This window comes from Pygocentrus nattereri, chromosome 29 (assembly GCF_015220715.1).
Source record: "Pygocentrus nattereri isolate fPygNat1 chromosome 29, fPygNat1.pri, whole genome shotgun sequence".
Lineage (NCBI taxonomy): Eukaryota > Metazoa > Chordata > Actinopteri > Characiformes > Serrasalmidae > Pygocentrus > Pygocentrus nattereri.
This window is the reverse complement of record NC_051239.1, coordinates 2,527,288-2,542,287: the sequence shown is the minus strand read 5'-3', so window position 1 is coordinate 2,542,287 and position 15,000 is coordinate 2,527,288. Positions and strand designations below refer to the sequence as shown.

The window sequence follows — 15,000 nt, the reverse complement described above, 5'->3', positions numbered from 1 at the left end:
CTGGGTTTGATTAAGTTGTAGTGAACGGCTGGAGAGACACAACAAAATGGAGACAACAGTGAAGAACGGAATGGCCTCCCTCCCGCACACTAAACGATGTGCTCATATAAGAACCTGTACATTTAGTTTATGTCCTTATTATAACCCTCATATCATGAGTTCTATTATATTGTAACGTTACGTTCCCGCAGTGCTGTCCTATAGAAACCGGCTCTACTCGCTGTAGGTGGGCGATATGGCCCAGATATCGTATCACGATACTTTTCGAGATTTTCATGACGCACGATATTTCTTATCACCCTTTTCTGAGCTTTAATGAGCCGTTAAGAGTCAAAAACAGGGCGATACGGCGGGGAAACAAGTACCATCGCGATACTTTTCACGATATGTGATTTGTCGTGATATTTATATATTTTTTCAGATATCTGATCAGAATGTTATCCAGTGATTTTAATGCACTATTTGGTATATTATGTTATAGTCTGTTCAGTTAGACTTACTGTATTGGTTATTTATCACGATAACAGTGTGTATCGTCCCATTGCCCAGCTCTAAGTTTTTTTTTGTGCTTTTAATTGCACTAAATCCAATTAAACAGGCCTAATTATGCTCAAATTGTAACGAAATGTAGTTAATCAGAGTAATGATAAAACATCATATTCCCAAACTGCTGCATGTGTAGAAACTTCAGCACCGGTGTACAATTTATTGTCATGTCATTAATATTCGTATGTGATTTTTATTTTTACATTTTTTTAGAAATATTTATGGATTTTTTTTTCAGGGTTTAGGAGTTTATTTGGATTTTTATTCTGAAGCTCAAATGAGCTAAATGGAATTACTACAGTCAGCTGTACTACGTCCCTGTAGTGCTGTCCTTTACGCGTAGGGGTGGACAATATGGATAAAATATCGTATCATGATATTTCAGGACGTGTGTACAATAAACGATGTGCGTTGTGACTTCATTTTTTTGGAGATTTAATAAGTTGGAACGGTCAAAATTGAATCTACAGTGTCACGTGTAAAAATAAATATTATTATTATTATTATTAATAATAATAAACCTACAACTACAGTGACTTTGTGTTTGGCAAACTGCACTGAATCCAACTAATCGGCTCACTTTGTGATGAAACGTAGTCAGTAGGTGCTGCGGGTACAGTAAGCTGTAGGATTTGTCTTCAGTTACTGTAAAGTGAAATATTCTTATAGGAATCCTGGAGTTTCAGGATTTCAGTGCTGAAATGAATTAAAGAGAATTTCTACAGTGATCAGTGATACTTCTAACACGGCTGTAATGCTGTCCTGTAGCAGGGGTTGTTAGGGCCGATCGATATGGCAGAAATATTGTATCGCGATACTTCACAACATTTTCACAAGCGATATTTCATTTTCGTCACCTAGGAGCAAAGAACGAACCGTTTTGGCGAAATTACTTCGAAATAGTTTTCTGTAAATTGAGCTCTGGGCATTTTTTGGCCAAGAAGACCAGGATGTAGGCTACTTTTATCCTGGCTTGAGGTTTGAAGGGTTCACACCGTACGCCAACCTGCTGGTTGATCGTGGTTGTGATGTCACAGCACATGGACATTTGGTTGCTTCTGATTGGTCGCATGTTAATAGATTACTGTGCCACGTTGTTGATAGACTATAAGCCTGTAATATAAATTGTGCTTTTCCAAATTACAGTTGTACTACAATAATTAATCTTTCAGCCCTAGAGCACTTATAATAGAACCTGCAGAACCACATATAAAAATACTGTAATAATAATAATAGTAGTAATAATAATAGTAATAATTAATTTACAGCTACAATAATCTTTATTCCGTTTTACAGACTTCACTAAATCCAATGACACGGGTCCTAATTTTGCTTTCTAATGAAATTATCACGTAATTTATGACAATAACAATAGAATATTATGATATTGCCTGACCACACGGTGAATAGTAGCCTTTAGTATTTAATATTAAGTAACATTTTTATTTAATATTGTAGTGTTGTCTAAAATCCGATATTTCCGTATGAGTCCTGTAGAAATGTGTGTAGATGTGTTTTTATAGTTATGTATGCGATTATATGCTGTTATAATTTCTAGTATTCCTGTAGTGCAGCGTTTAATACGTGTGTAGGGAGCTGTAGAAATGGTTTAAAATCACTGTAATGTCGTTAAAATTGTCACTACGCCTGTGAATCATCGTCATCATGATGCTCTCCATGGACAATCCACACCAGACTCGCGCTGACCTCACTGTAACCCTGCAGTCCAGCCAGTCTGTTCCTGCACACCGTCCAGGTCTTGTGTAATCTGGAATGTAAACATACGCAACAATCAGCCGTAACACTCTGACCACCTCCTCGTTTCTGCGCTCACTGTCCATTTTATCAGCTCCACTTACTGTATAGCTGCACTCTGTAGTTCTACAGTTACAGACTGTAGTCCATCTGTTTCTCTGATACTCTGTTACCCTGTTCTTCAGTGGTCAGGACCCCCATGGACCCTCACAGAGCAGGTACTGTTCTGGGTGGTGGGTCATTCTCAGCACTGCAGTAGCACTGACGTGATGGTGGTGTGTTAGTGTGTTGTGCTGGTACGAGTGGATCAGACATAGGTCATAATGTTAGGCCTGGTGTGTGTGTGTGTGTGTGTGTGTAAACACTGCAGATCTGTTCCAGCCTTTCTTTTGAGTGTCTAATTGAGATGATCAGGTCAACACAGGCGCTATATATACACGCTCTCCGTTGTGATCAATAACGTTCTCCCCTCCTGTGGTTCTCTGACAGTAACACCGCGTCCTGCTCTGATCTGTAGTGACCGCCTTTGCTTACTATACACTATACGATCCTCACGGGAATCCTGTAGCGCTGCCATGGATCTTTATGAGGGAATTCCTGCCTTTCGTCCTCGGAGAGGAACGTCAGCCGGCCTGTGAGCTTCGTGGTATCTAGAACGCTCTTCAAGAGGTCCTTGATAAAGAAAATGTGGAACCAAATCACTTCACGATTAAAGGAGTCTTCGCCTCGTGGAAGGGTTCTTCAGACTGATGAAGAGCCGTATTGAAAAGGGTTCTGTGTGGCGCCCAAAAGGCTCCTTTTATTGTTACGGGCTCGACATTGTAACAGCAGAGGAACCCTTTTGGGTTCTGTAGCATATTCATGCACGTTTCCATCGGCCTGAAGGGCCCTTCTATGAGGCATGAAAGGATTTGAGTGGACGTAGATCCGTATAGAACCATTGAAATGAGGTCAGTGAGGGTTCCGGGGTTCAGGACTGGACGTGTGTTGGTCTCGAGTTTCCCGTGAGCCTCTGGTCTGTAAGCAGGACGGCACCTGAGGAGAAACGGCTGCCCTGCGATTTGGCTGGAGGTGTGAACCGCTCGCGCCGTGTGGCGCTTCCTGAGGCCGGGGGTCCGGGGGTCCGGAGGGTGTGAATATATTCGCACGGCGTCGATCAAACGTCCCGGAAACGTTTATTTTTATTAAATATCTCGTTTTTCTTTAGAACCGCAGTTTAAATGAACATGAAACGATCCTGTTACCGATTATATTATAACTGTGTAATAACGTACACACTAAAAAAGACGGTTCTGCAAGGGTTCTTTAACAAAGAGAAGGGTTCTGTGTAGAACCATGAACCCTCACGGAACCCTTTGCATGATTATAGGGTACTTTGCGTGGTGAAAGTGTTCTTCAGACTGAACGAGAATGTGTTGTATATGGTTCTGTATAGAACCGTTTTGAAATTTAGCACCTAAAAGGTTCTTCTATTGTTACAGACTTGACACCGCAACAGTATATGCACCCTTATTGGTGTTATGTAGAACCCTTTTCAAACAGTTCCTCTATAGAACCATATAAAACACATTCTCCATCAGTCTGAAGAGGTGAGGGCAGGGGAGAGGAGCCGCCCCAGGTGAGGGCAGGGGAGAGGAGCCGCCCCAGGTGAGGGGAGGGGAGGGGAGGGGAGAGGAGCCGCCCCGCCCCAGGTGAGGGCAGGGGAGAGGAGCCGCCCCAGGTGAGGGCAGGGGGAGAGGAGCCGCCCCAGGTGAGGGCAGGGGGAGAGGAGCCGCCCCAGGTGAGGGCAGGGGAGAGGAGCCGCCCCAGGTGAGGGCAGGGGGAGAGGAGCCGCCCCAGGTGAGGGCAGGGGGAGAGGAGCCGCCCCAGGTGAGGGCAGGGGGAGAGGAGCCGCCCCAGGTGAGGGCAGGGGAGAGGAGCCGCCCCAGGTGAGGGCAGGGGAGAGGAGCCGCCCCAGGTGAGGGCAGGGGGAGAGGAGCCGCCCCAGGTGAGGGCAGGGGGAGAGGAGCCGCCCCAGGTGAGGGCAGGGGGAGAGGAGCCGCCCCAGGTGAGGGCAGGGGGAGAGGAGCCGCCCCAGGTGAGGGCAGGGGAGAGGAGCCGCCCCAGGTGAGGGCAGGGGAGAGGAGCCGCCCCAGGTGAGGGCAGGGGAGAGGAGCCGCCCCAGGTGAGGGCAGGGGAGAGGAGCCGCCCCAGGTGAGGGCAGGGGGAGAGGAGCCGCCCCAGGTGAGGGCAGGGGAGAGGAGCCGCCCCAGGTGAGGGCAGGGGGAGAGGAGCCGCCCCAGGTGAGGGCAGGGGGAGAGGAGCCGCCCCAGGTGAGGGCAGGGGGAGAGGAGCCGCCCCAGGTGAGGGCAGGGGAGAGGAGCCGCCCCAGGTGAGGGCAGGGGGAGAGGAGCCGCCCCAGAGGAGGGCAGGGGAGGGGAGAGGAGAGGAGCCGCCCCAGAGGAGGGGAGAGGAGAGGAGCCGCCCCAGGTGAGGGGAGGGGAGGGGAGAGGAGAGGAGCCGCCCCAGGTGAGGGGAGAGGAGAGGAGAGGAGCCGCCCCAGGTGAGGGCAGGGGAGAGGAGAGGAGCCGCCCCAGGTGAGGGGAGAGTAGAGGAGCCGCCCCAGGTGAGGGGAGGGGAGAGGAGCCGCCCCAGGTGAGGGGAGAGGAGAGGAGAGGAGCCGCCCCAGGTGAGGGGAGGGGAGAGGAGAGGAGCCGCCCCAGGGGAGGGGAGGGCAGAGGAGCCGCCCCAGGGGAGGGGAGGGCAGAGGAGCCGCCCCAGGTGATAGGAGGGGAGAGGAGCCACCCCAGGTGGAGGAGTTTAAGTATCTTGGGGTCTTGTTCACGAGTGATGGGAAGAGGGATGGTGGGATCGGCCGCAGGCTGGGACAGGCGGCAGCAATGATGCGGTCAATGTACCGGACTGTAGTGGTGAAGAGGAGCTGAGCCATAAGGCAAAGCTCTCTGTTTACCGGTCAGTCTACATCCTGACCCTCACCTGTGGTCATGATGACCGAAAGAACGAGATCACGGATACGAGCGGTCGGAAATGAGGGTGGGCTACACTCTCCTCCCTGAGAGGAGCCAGCTGAGGTGGTTCAGGCATCTGATCTGAATGCCCTGTGGACGCCTCCTGGTGGAGCCTTACCAGGCACGGCCAACTGGAACGAGACCCCGGGGTCGTCCTAGGACCCGCTGGAGGGATTATACCTCCGAGTTGGCCTGGAAGCAGCTCGGGGTCCCCGGGAATGAGCTCGAGGAGGTTGCAGGGATTCTTGCCCTGCCTGGACCAAGCGCTTTCCATTGACCATAATCGGCTGTGCTGCCGCAAAACCGCAGAGAAGCTGCCAACGTTCCCGACGATGTGCTCGGAAAAGCTTGCTGGGATGTCGTTTCTCACAACGGCGATATTAAGCCGTGGCGTCACCCACCCCTGCTGTGAATGTGTTGTAGGGTGTGTGGTTTGCATATATGTGTGTGGGTCGTTCTACAGAAACGTCCACTGCTCTGTCGCTCCATAGGGGTCACTGGTGTTCCTGACCGTCTCTGGTGTTCCTCATAATAAAGGAAACACCGGAGACGTTTTTAATGAACGACGCATTTTACAGAACATCAAACCACACGCTGTCCATCAGGGAACGTCCACTAAAATATGGAATTTAATCCATTTGTGTTTCTATTTTTCCACAGTGGACTCACCATGAGCTTTTCTCCATAGATCCTCAGACAACAGGTCAAAGGAGGTCGAGTGACGTCATCAGTGTGACTTTTATTTCCAAAATAAGAGATGCAGTAACACCAGTGACTCGACTCCTGGGGACTTTTATTATATATTTCATAATATTTATGTGGCTTTTTGTTTCTTTATGTAATTTAAATCATATATTTCCGCAGTCATGTAGAGATTATTGCGGTTAAAATTGCAGAAAAACGTGTTTTTATCTCAAAATATGTCCTCAGCCTTCACACACGAGTGTGGGAACGAGCTCTTCTAGGGTGATTGGAATTCTATAGGATTGATTTATGAACCAGTATTGATCAATTGAGGCTCAAGAAGGTGAAATTGATAAAATAAGTAATTGTTTTAGTTAAAAATAGAAATAAACTGTGACCCTGTCACGATTTTGAAGTGTAATATATCTGGGGACACAGTGAATGGACGTGTCTGTAGAGTGACCCATCTATATATATACATACACATATACATGCAAACCTCAGGGTTTGACCTCACAAATGCTCTTTAGACTGAATGAGCACTGACTCTCCAACATCTTGTCGAAATCTTCCCAGAAGAGTGGAAGCTGTTACAGCTGCAGTGGGACCAACTCCGTATTATGGGTTTGGAGTAGAATGTCCAACAATCTGTCCGCATACTTTTGACCATGTATACTATATAATGAGATGCATACAGATCAGTGCACATCCAGAGTGTGTTACACCCCCTGCAGTAGAGCAGATGGATGCTGTGATGGTTTAAAACTGGGGGAGGGGATGATAAAGGAACAATAGGAGGGTCCGGCTGCTGCTGCCTCTGGCTGGGGCAATAGGGCAAATAAATCCACAATAGAGACTCTCCCAGCATGAATAAGCAGCCTGCGCCAGTCAACCACGTCGCATGTTATAAAGATTCCAAACACATTTAAAATAAGCTAAACATGTCTTGTAACGGGTGGTTTACTGATCCACACGGTCGCTCTGACAGACTGTAATACACTACAGGAAGCGTAGGGGGCGATACGGCTTCTACTGTTTCATTTAAAAAGCTCTATAATGTTCATATGATCCACACAGTCGCTCTGACAGACTGTAATACACTACAGGAAGCGTAGGGGGCGATACGGCTTCTACTGTTTCATTTAAAAAGCTCTATAATGTTCATATGATCCACACAGTCGCTCTGACAGACTGTAATACACTACAGGAAGCGTAGGGGGCGATACGGCTTCTACTGTTTCATTTAAAAAGCTCTATAATGTTCATATGATCCACACAGTCGCTCTGACAGACTGTAATACACTACAGGAAGCGTAGGGGGCGATACGGCTTCTACTGTTTCATTTAAAAAGCTCTATAATGTTCATATGATCCACACAGTCGCTCTGACAGACTGTAATACACTACAGGAAGCGTAGGGGGCGATACGGCTTCTACTGTTTCATTTAAAAAGCTCTATAATGTTCATATGATCCACACAGTCGCTCTGACAGACTGTAATACACTACAGGAAGCGTAGGGGGCGATACGGCTTCTACTGTTTCATTTAAAAAGCTCTATAATGTTCATATGATCCACACAGTCGCTCTGACAGACTGTAATACACTACAGGAAGCGTAGGGGGCGATACGGCTTCTACTGTTTCATTTAAAAAGCTCTATAATGTTCATATGATCCACACAGTCGCTCTGACAGACTGTAATACACTACAGGAAGCGTAGGGGGCGATACGGCTTCTACTGTTTCATTTAAAAAGCTCTATAATGTTCATATGATCCACACAGTCGCTCTGACAGACTGTAATACACTACAGGAAGCGTAGGGGGCGATACGGCTTCTACTGTTTCATTTAAAAAGCTCTATAACGTTCATATGATCCACACAGTCGGTCTGAAAGACTGTAATACACTACAGGAAGCGTAGGGGGCGATACGGCTTCTACTGTTTCATTTAAAAAGCTCTATAATGTTCATATGATCCACGCAGTCGCTCTGACAGACTGTAATACACTACAGGAAGCGTAGGGGGCGATACGGCTTCTACTGTTTCATTTAAAAAGCTCTATAATGTTCATATGATCCACACAGTCGCTCTGACAGACTGTAATACACTACAGGAAGCGTAGGGGGCGATACGGCTTCTACTGTTTCATTTAAAAAGCTCTATAATGTTCATATGATCCACACAGTCGCTCTGACAGACTGTAATACACTACAGGAAGCGTAGGGGGCGATACGGCTTCTACTGTTTCATTTAAAAAGCTCTATAATGTTCATATGATCCACACAGTCGCTCTGACAGACTGTAATACACTACAGGAAGCGTAGGGGGCGATACGGCTTCTACTGTTTCATTTAAAAAGCTCTATAACGTTCATATGATCCACACAGTCGCTCTGACAGACTGTAATACACTACAGGAAGCGTAGGGGGCGATACGGCTTCTACTGTTTCATTTAAAAAGCTCTATAATGTTCATATGATCCACACGGTCGCTCTGACAGACTGTAATACACTACAGGAAGCGTAGGGGGCGATACGGCTTCTACTGTTTCATTTAAAAAGCTCTATAATGTTCATATGGTCCACACGGTCGCTCTGACAGACTGTAATACACTACAGGAAGCGTAGGGGGCGATACGGCTTCTACTGTTTCATTTAAAAAGCTCTATAATGTTCATATGATCCACACAGTCGCTCTGACAGACTGTAATACACTACAGGAAGCGTAGGGGGCGATACGGCTTCTACTGTTTCATTTAAAAAGCTCTATAATGTTCATATGATCCACACGGTCGCTCTGACAGACTGTAATACACTACAGGAAGCGTAGGGGGCGATACGGCTTCTACTGTTTCATTTAAAAAGCTCTATAATGTTCATATGATCCACACGGTCGCTCTGACAGACTGTAATACACTACAGGAAGCGTAGGGGGCGATACGGCTTCTACTGTTTCATTTAAAAAGCTCTATAATGTTCATATGATCCACACAGTCGCTCTGACAGACTGTAATACACTACAGGAAGCGTAGGGGGCGATACGGCTTCTACTGTTTCATTTAAAAAGCTCTATAACGTTCATATGACCCACACAGTCGCTCTGACAGACTGTAATACACTACAGGAAGCGTAGGGGGCGATACGGCTTCTACTGTTTCATTTAAAAAGCTCTATAATGTTCATATGATCCACACAGTCGCTCTGACAGACTGTAATACACTACAGGAAGCGTAGGGGGCGATACGGCTTCTACTGTTTCATTTAAAAAGCTCTATAATGTTCATATGATCCACACAGTCGCTCTGACAGACTGTAATACACTACAGGAAGCGTAGGGGGCGATACGGCTTCTACTGTTTCATTTAAAAAGCTCTATAATGTTCATATGATCCACACAGTCGCTCTGACAGACTGTAATACACTACAGGAAGCGTAGGGGGCGATACGGCTTCTACTGTTTCATTTAAAAAGCTCTATAATATTCATATGATCCACACAGTCGCTCTGACAGACTGTAATACACTACAGGAAGCGTAGTGTGTTTCAGTCTGGACTGATTTTAGATGAGACAATACAATGCAGCCAATCAAAACAGAGCTCATTTGCATACATGTTAAAGGCTCATTAACAGAGGCAGCCTGTGTGATTGTGAGGGATAAAGAGAGGCAGTAAAATGGTCACGCAGAATTAATAACCCCCCCTTTAAACAGCTGTGCTTGGCTTCTCTCCTCATCAGCTAATGTTTGTGTAGTTGTCACTTCTCTGGCTGACCCTCGGCTCCTGAGTCACGGGGAAAATCCAGGAATTAGAGTTAAAAACTGTCCCAGCACATTCACTTTCACCAGCATGGGGAACAGAACAGGCAGTGTTCGCAGTGTTTATTAGTGTAGAGGCAGTTATACTGACTCGGTTACGTCTGCTTACATGATGGATTTGGGCTTTTCTGAGATTTTCCAGTGTTCATCTCACTTCTGCTTGTGTTTATTAGTGGGTAATCGATTTCTCCTCTGTACACACACACACACTGTATCGTAAAACATGAACAGTAACTCAAACCAGTTCAAGCACATTTAAAACTCCTCCCAGTACAACCACAACTCCTCCTACTACAACTGAAACTCCTCACAGTGCTATCAGAACTCCTCCCAGTACACCCGAAACTCCTCCTAGTACACCCGAAACCCCTCCCAGTACAACCACAACTCCTCCCAATACACCTGAAACTCCTCCCAGTGCTACCACAACTGCTCACTGCATCCACAACCCTTCCTAGTGTAACTACAACCCCTCCTAGTGTAACACACCCTCTTAGTGTAAACACAACCCCTCTAGTGTAAACACAACCCCTCTTAGTGTAACTACAACCCCTCCTAGTGTAACCACAACCCCTCTTAGTGTAACTACAACCCCTCCTAGTGTAAACACAACCCCTCTTAGTGTAACTACAACCCCTCCTAGTGTAACCACAACCCCTCTTAGTGTAACTACAACCCCTCCTAGTGTAACCACAACCCCTCTTAGTGTAACTACAACCCCTCCTAGTGTAACCACAACCCCTCTTAGTGTAACTACAACCCCTCCTAGTGTAACCACAACCCCTCCTAGTGTAACCACAACCCCTCCTAGTGTAAATACAACCCCTCCTAGTGTAACCACAACCCCTCTTAGTGTAACTACAACCCCTCCTAGTGTAACCACAACCCCTCTTAGTGTAACTACAACCCCTCCTAGTGTAACTACAACCCCTCCTAGTGTAACAACAACCCCTCCTAGTGTAACCACAACCCCTCCTAGTGTAACATCAAACTCGTCCTAGTGTAACTACAACCTGAGGCATGTTGTCTTGTATGTTCAGCTCTTTGAGTTTTGGCGTTTGAGTGCGTCTCTGTAGAGGATGAACTTATTTTCACTAAATTTTTCACACGTGACTCTGAGTGTACAGCACGTTCAGAACGGGCAGTTTAGTTTCCATGGACTGGACGGACTGATATGGTTTAAAACTGCCAGTGTTTACGAACCACGTCAAACTTTTATTTACGTTTTCTGCAGTAAAAGTTCTTTAGCTTGACGTCTCGTCTAACATCCCATCAAGTGTAGACGTCTCTTAGCCATTATGCTAACCTGTGTGTGTGTGTGTGTGTGTGTGTGTGTCTGTGTGTGTGTGTATGTGTTCTGTGTTCTGCGAGGACGTGTTCCGTGTGGCCGTGTTCCGTGTGGCCGTGTTCTGCGAGGCCGTGTTCCGTGTGGCCGTGTTCTGCGAGGCCGTGTACCGTGTGGCCGTGTTCCGTGTGGCCGTGGGTGCTGCTGCCTCAGAAAGGGAACAGACACTGTTTGTGAACTATGTGGTGAAACGTGTGAAGTGTGTGGTGCGCCGAGTTCAGCGTCTGCTGAAATGACACGCTGAGTAAGTCTGTTATCATAATCGCTTACGTGCTTTACTGTAGACACGTTTTCTCAGAGAACCAGAATGTCAGATCTGTCTAGAACTCATAACTGTCCTAACTGTCTCATAACTGTCCTGAAACCACGCCCCCCGTGAGTGCCCGACATCGCAGGGCTGAGCGACGTGTGGAAATGATTTAGTTGCGATTTCTCTGATCGATATTACGACCGTGGTTTAAATTGGGGGGGTTATTTAAGTCCAGGCCGACTTGGCCAGAACATCCACCTTTTCTGGCTTAAGATTTGAGCACTGAACATTCAGGCTGCCAGTTAGTTGTGGTTGTGATGTCACAATGTATAGTTTGGCTGCGTCTGACTGGTCTAACTCATCGACAGGCAGTTTACCAGCTCTGGTATTGGGTTGATGTTCCCCAGTTAAGACGGCACTGTTCACTAAAACAGGGCTGTAATTAAAAAGCCAGGCTGTTCTTGTTTTGTTTGTTTTGTGCCGTATTTTATTAATAAACTATCAGGACCTCAATAACATGAAAATGTGGCCAGTTGTGATTCTCTGGTTTTGGTTTTGTGACCTTACTGCACGGCAGCTGTTACAGTTATTAAAGCAGCGCTGCAGCACATCTGGACGCCTCACAGCACCGAACCTCAGAGAAATAAACAAAAACAAACAGCCACGCTGCTGCCGCCGACCTCGTCAGCTCATCTATTAGCTTATTTATTTATTTATTTATTTATTTATTTACTCTCCTGTCCCTGCCATAATTTCGTTCAGGATGCCGGCGTGTTGCCGGGGACCGGGCTGTTGCCATGGTAACACTCCTCGCAGGAGCGCCGATGTCTCCCGTTGCTGCAGTGCAGCTGTGAGTGTTACTGTACTGAGAGTGAGGCGTGAGGCTGCTGAGGGAATAGAATAACAGGAGGACAGTAAATGTAATTCCAGGAGTGAATTTGAAGGTGTTCGTCTGTCTGCTGCTGATCCGCTGATGGTTTTACTCTCCACACTGAGGAAGAACCCAAACCCCAGCTGCTCCGCTCACAGCGTGAAGTGTGTTCAGCTCATAAATTATACATAGAAGGAACTGAAAGGGCTTCGCTGATGTGGGGTGATGTAAGAGGACTTTTGCACTGCAGTGTAGCAGAGTTAGGGCATGTTTACATTCAGCGTCTGCAGTTATCAGATCATTAAGTGTAAACACACTGAACCAGTTACTGACACAGTCTGATTTTCTGCAGTTATCAGATCATTAAGTGTAAACACACTGAACCAGTTACTGCCACAGTCTGATTTTCTGCAGTTATCATATTATTAAGTGTAAACACACTGAACCAGTTACTGACCCAGTCTGATTTACTGCAGTTATCAGATTATTAAGTGTAAACACACTGAACCAGTTACTGACACAATCTGATTTACTGCAGTTATCAGATTATTAAGTGTAAACACACTGAACCAGTTACTGACACAAGTCTGATTTACTGCAGTTATCAGATTACTAAGTGTAAACACACTGAACCAGTTACTGCCACAGTCTGATTTCTGCAGTTATCAGATTAAGTGTAAACACACTGAACCAGTTACTGACACAGTCTGATTTTACTGCAGTTATCAGATTATTAAGTGTAACACGCTGAACCAGTTACTGACACAGTCTGATTTACTGTAGTTATCAGATTACTAAGTGTAAACACACTGAACCAGTTACTGACACAAGTCTGATTTACTGCAGTTATCAGATTACTAAGTGTAAAACACGCTGAACCAGTTACTGACACAGTCTGATTTCTGCAGTTATCAGATTATTAAGTGTAAACACACTGAACCAGTTACTGACACAGATCTGATTTTCTGTAGTTATCAGATTATTAAGTGTAAACACGCTGAACCAGTTACTGACACAGTCTGATTTTCTGTAGTTATCAGATTATTAAGTGTAAACACGCTGAACCAGTTACTGGCCCAGTCTGATTTTCTGCAGTTATCAGATTATTAAGTGTAAACACACTGAACCAGTTACTGACACAGTCTGATTTTCTGCAGTTATCAGATTATTAAGTGTAAACACACTGAACCAGTTACTGACACAATCAGATTTTCTGCAGTTATCAGATTATTAAGTGTAAACACACTGAACCAGTTACTGACACAATCTGATTTTCTGCAGTTATCAGATTATTAAGTGTAAACACGCTGAACCAGTTACTGACCCAATCTGATTTTCTGCAGTTATCAGATTATTAAGTGTAAACACACTGAACCAGTTACTGACACAATCAGATTTTCTGCAGTTATCAGATTATTAAGTGTAAACACACTGAACCAGTTACTGACACAATCAGATTTTCTGCAGTTATCAGATTATTAAGTGTAAACACACTGAACCAGTTACTGACACAATCTGATTTACTGCAGTTATCAGATTATTAAGTGTAAACACGCTGAACCAGTTACTGACACCAATCTGATTTCTGCAGTTATCAGATTATTAAGTGTAAACACACTGAACCAGTTACTGACCCAGTCTGATTTTCTGCAGTTATCAGATTATTAAGTGTAAACACACTGAACCAGTTACTGACAGTCTGATTTTCTGCAGTTATCAGATTATTAAGTGTAAACACACTGAACCAGTTACTGACCCAATCTGATTTTCTGCAGTTATCAGATTATTAAGTGTAAACACACCGAACCAGTTACTGACACAGTCTGATTTTCTGCAGTTATCAGATTATTAAGTGTAAACACGCTGAACCAGTTACTGACCCAGTCTGATTTACTGCAGTTATCAGATTATTAAGTGTAAACACGCTGAACCAGTTACTGACACAGTCTGATTTACTGTAGTTATCAGATTATTAAGTGTAAACACACTGAACCAGTTACTGACACAATCTGATTTACTGCAGTTATCAGATTACTAAGTGTAAAAACGCTGAACCAGTTACTGACACAGTCTGATTTTCTGCAGTTATCAGATTATTAAGTGTAAACACACTGAACCAGTTACTGACACAATCTGATTTTCTGTAGTTATCAGATTATTAAGTGTAAACACGCTGAACCAGTTACTGACACAGTCTGATTTTCTGTAGTTATCAGATTATTAAGTGTAAACACGCTGAACCAGTTACTGGCCCAATCTGATTTTCTGCAGTTATCAGATTATTAAGTGTAAACACACTGAACCAGTTACTGACACAGTCTGATTTTCTGCAGTTATCAGATTATTAAGTGTAAACACACTGAACCAGTTACTGACACAATCAGATTTTCTGCAGTTATCAGATTATTAAGTGTAAACACACTGAACCAGTTACTGACACAATCAGATTTTCTGCAGTTATCAGATTATTAAGTGTAAACACACTGAACCAGTTACTGACACAATCAGATTTTCTGCAGTTATCAGATTATTAAGTGTAAACACGCTGAACCAGTTACTGACCCAATCTGATTTTCTGCAGTTATCAGATTATTAAGTGTAAACACACTGAACCAGTTACTGACACAATCAGATTTTCTGCAGTTATCAGATTATTAAGTGTAAACACACTGAACCAGTTACTGACACAATCAGATTTTCTGCAGTTATCAGATTATTAAGTGT

The 15,000-nt window shown here is 45.1% G+C and overlaps 1 protein-coding gene across 3 annotated transcripts in view; it reads left to right on the top strand.

Moving 5' to 3' along the window:
• Positions 1 to 15,000, top strand: part of kdm2ba (lysine (K)-specific demethylase 2Ba) — a 36,953-nt gene that overhangs the window by 596 nt on the left and 21,357 nt on the right. The window contains exon 1 of one of the 3 annotated variants that reach the window (XM_037536149.1): positions 11,291 to 11,399. The exons of the other annotated variants lie outside the window; for them this stretch is intronic. The gene's annotated coding sequence lies outside the window, so the exon portion shown is untranslated. Of the gene's footprint in view, positions 1 to 11,290; positions 11,400 to 15,000 lie in introns of those variants that run through there. 3 annotated transcript variants of the gene reach the window in all.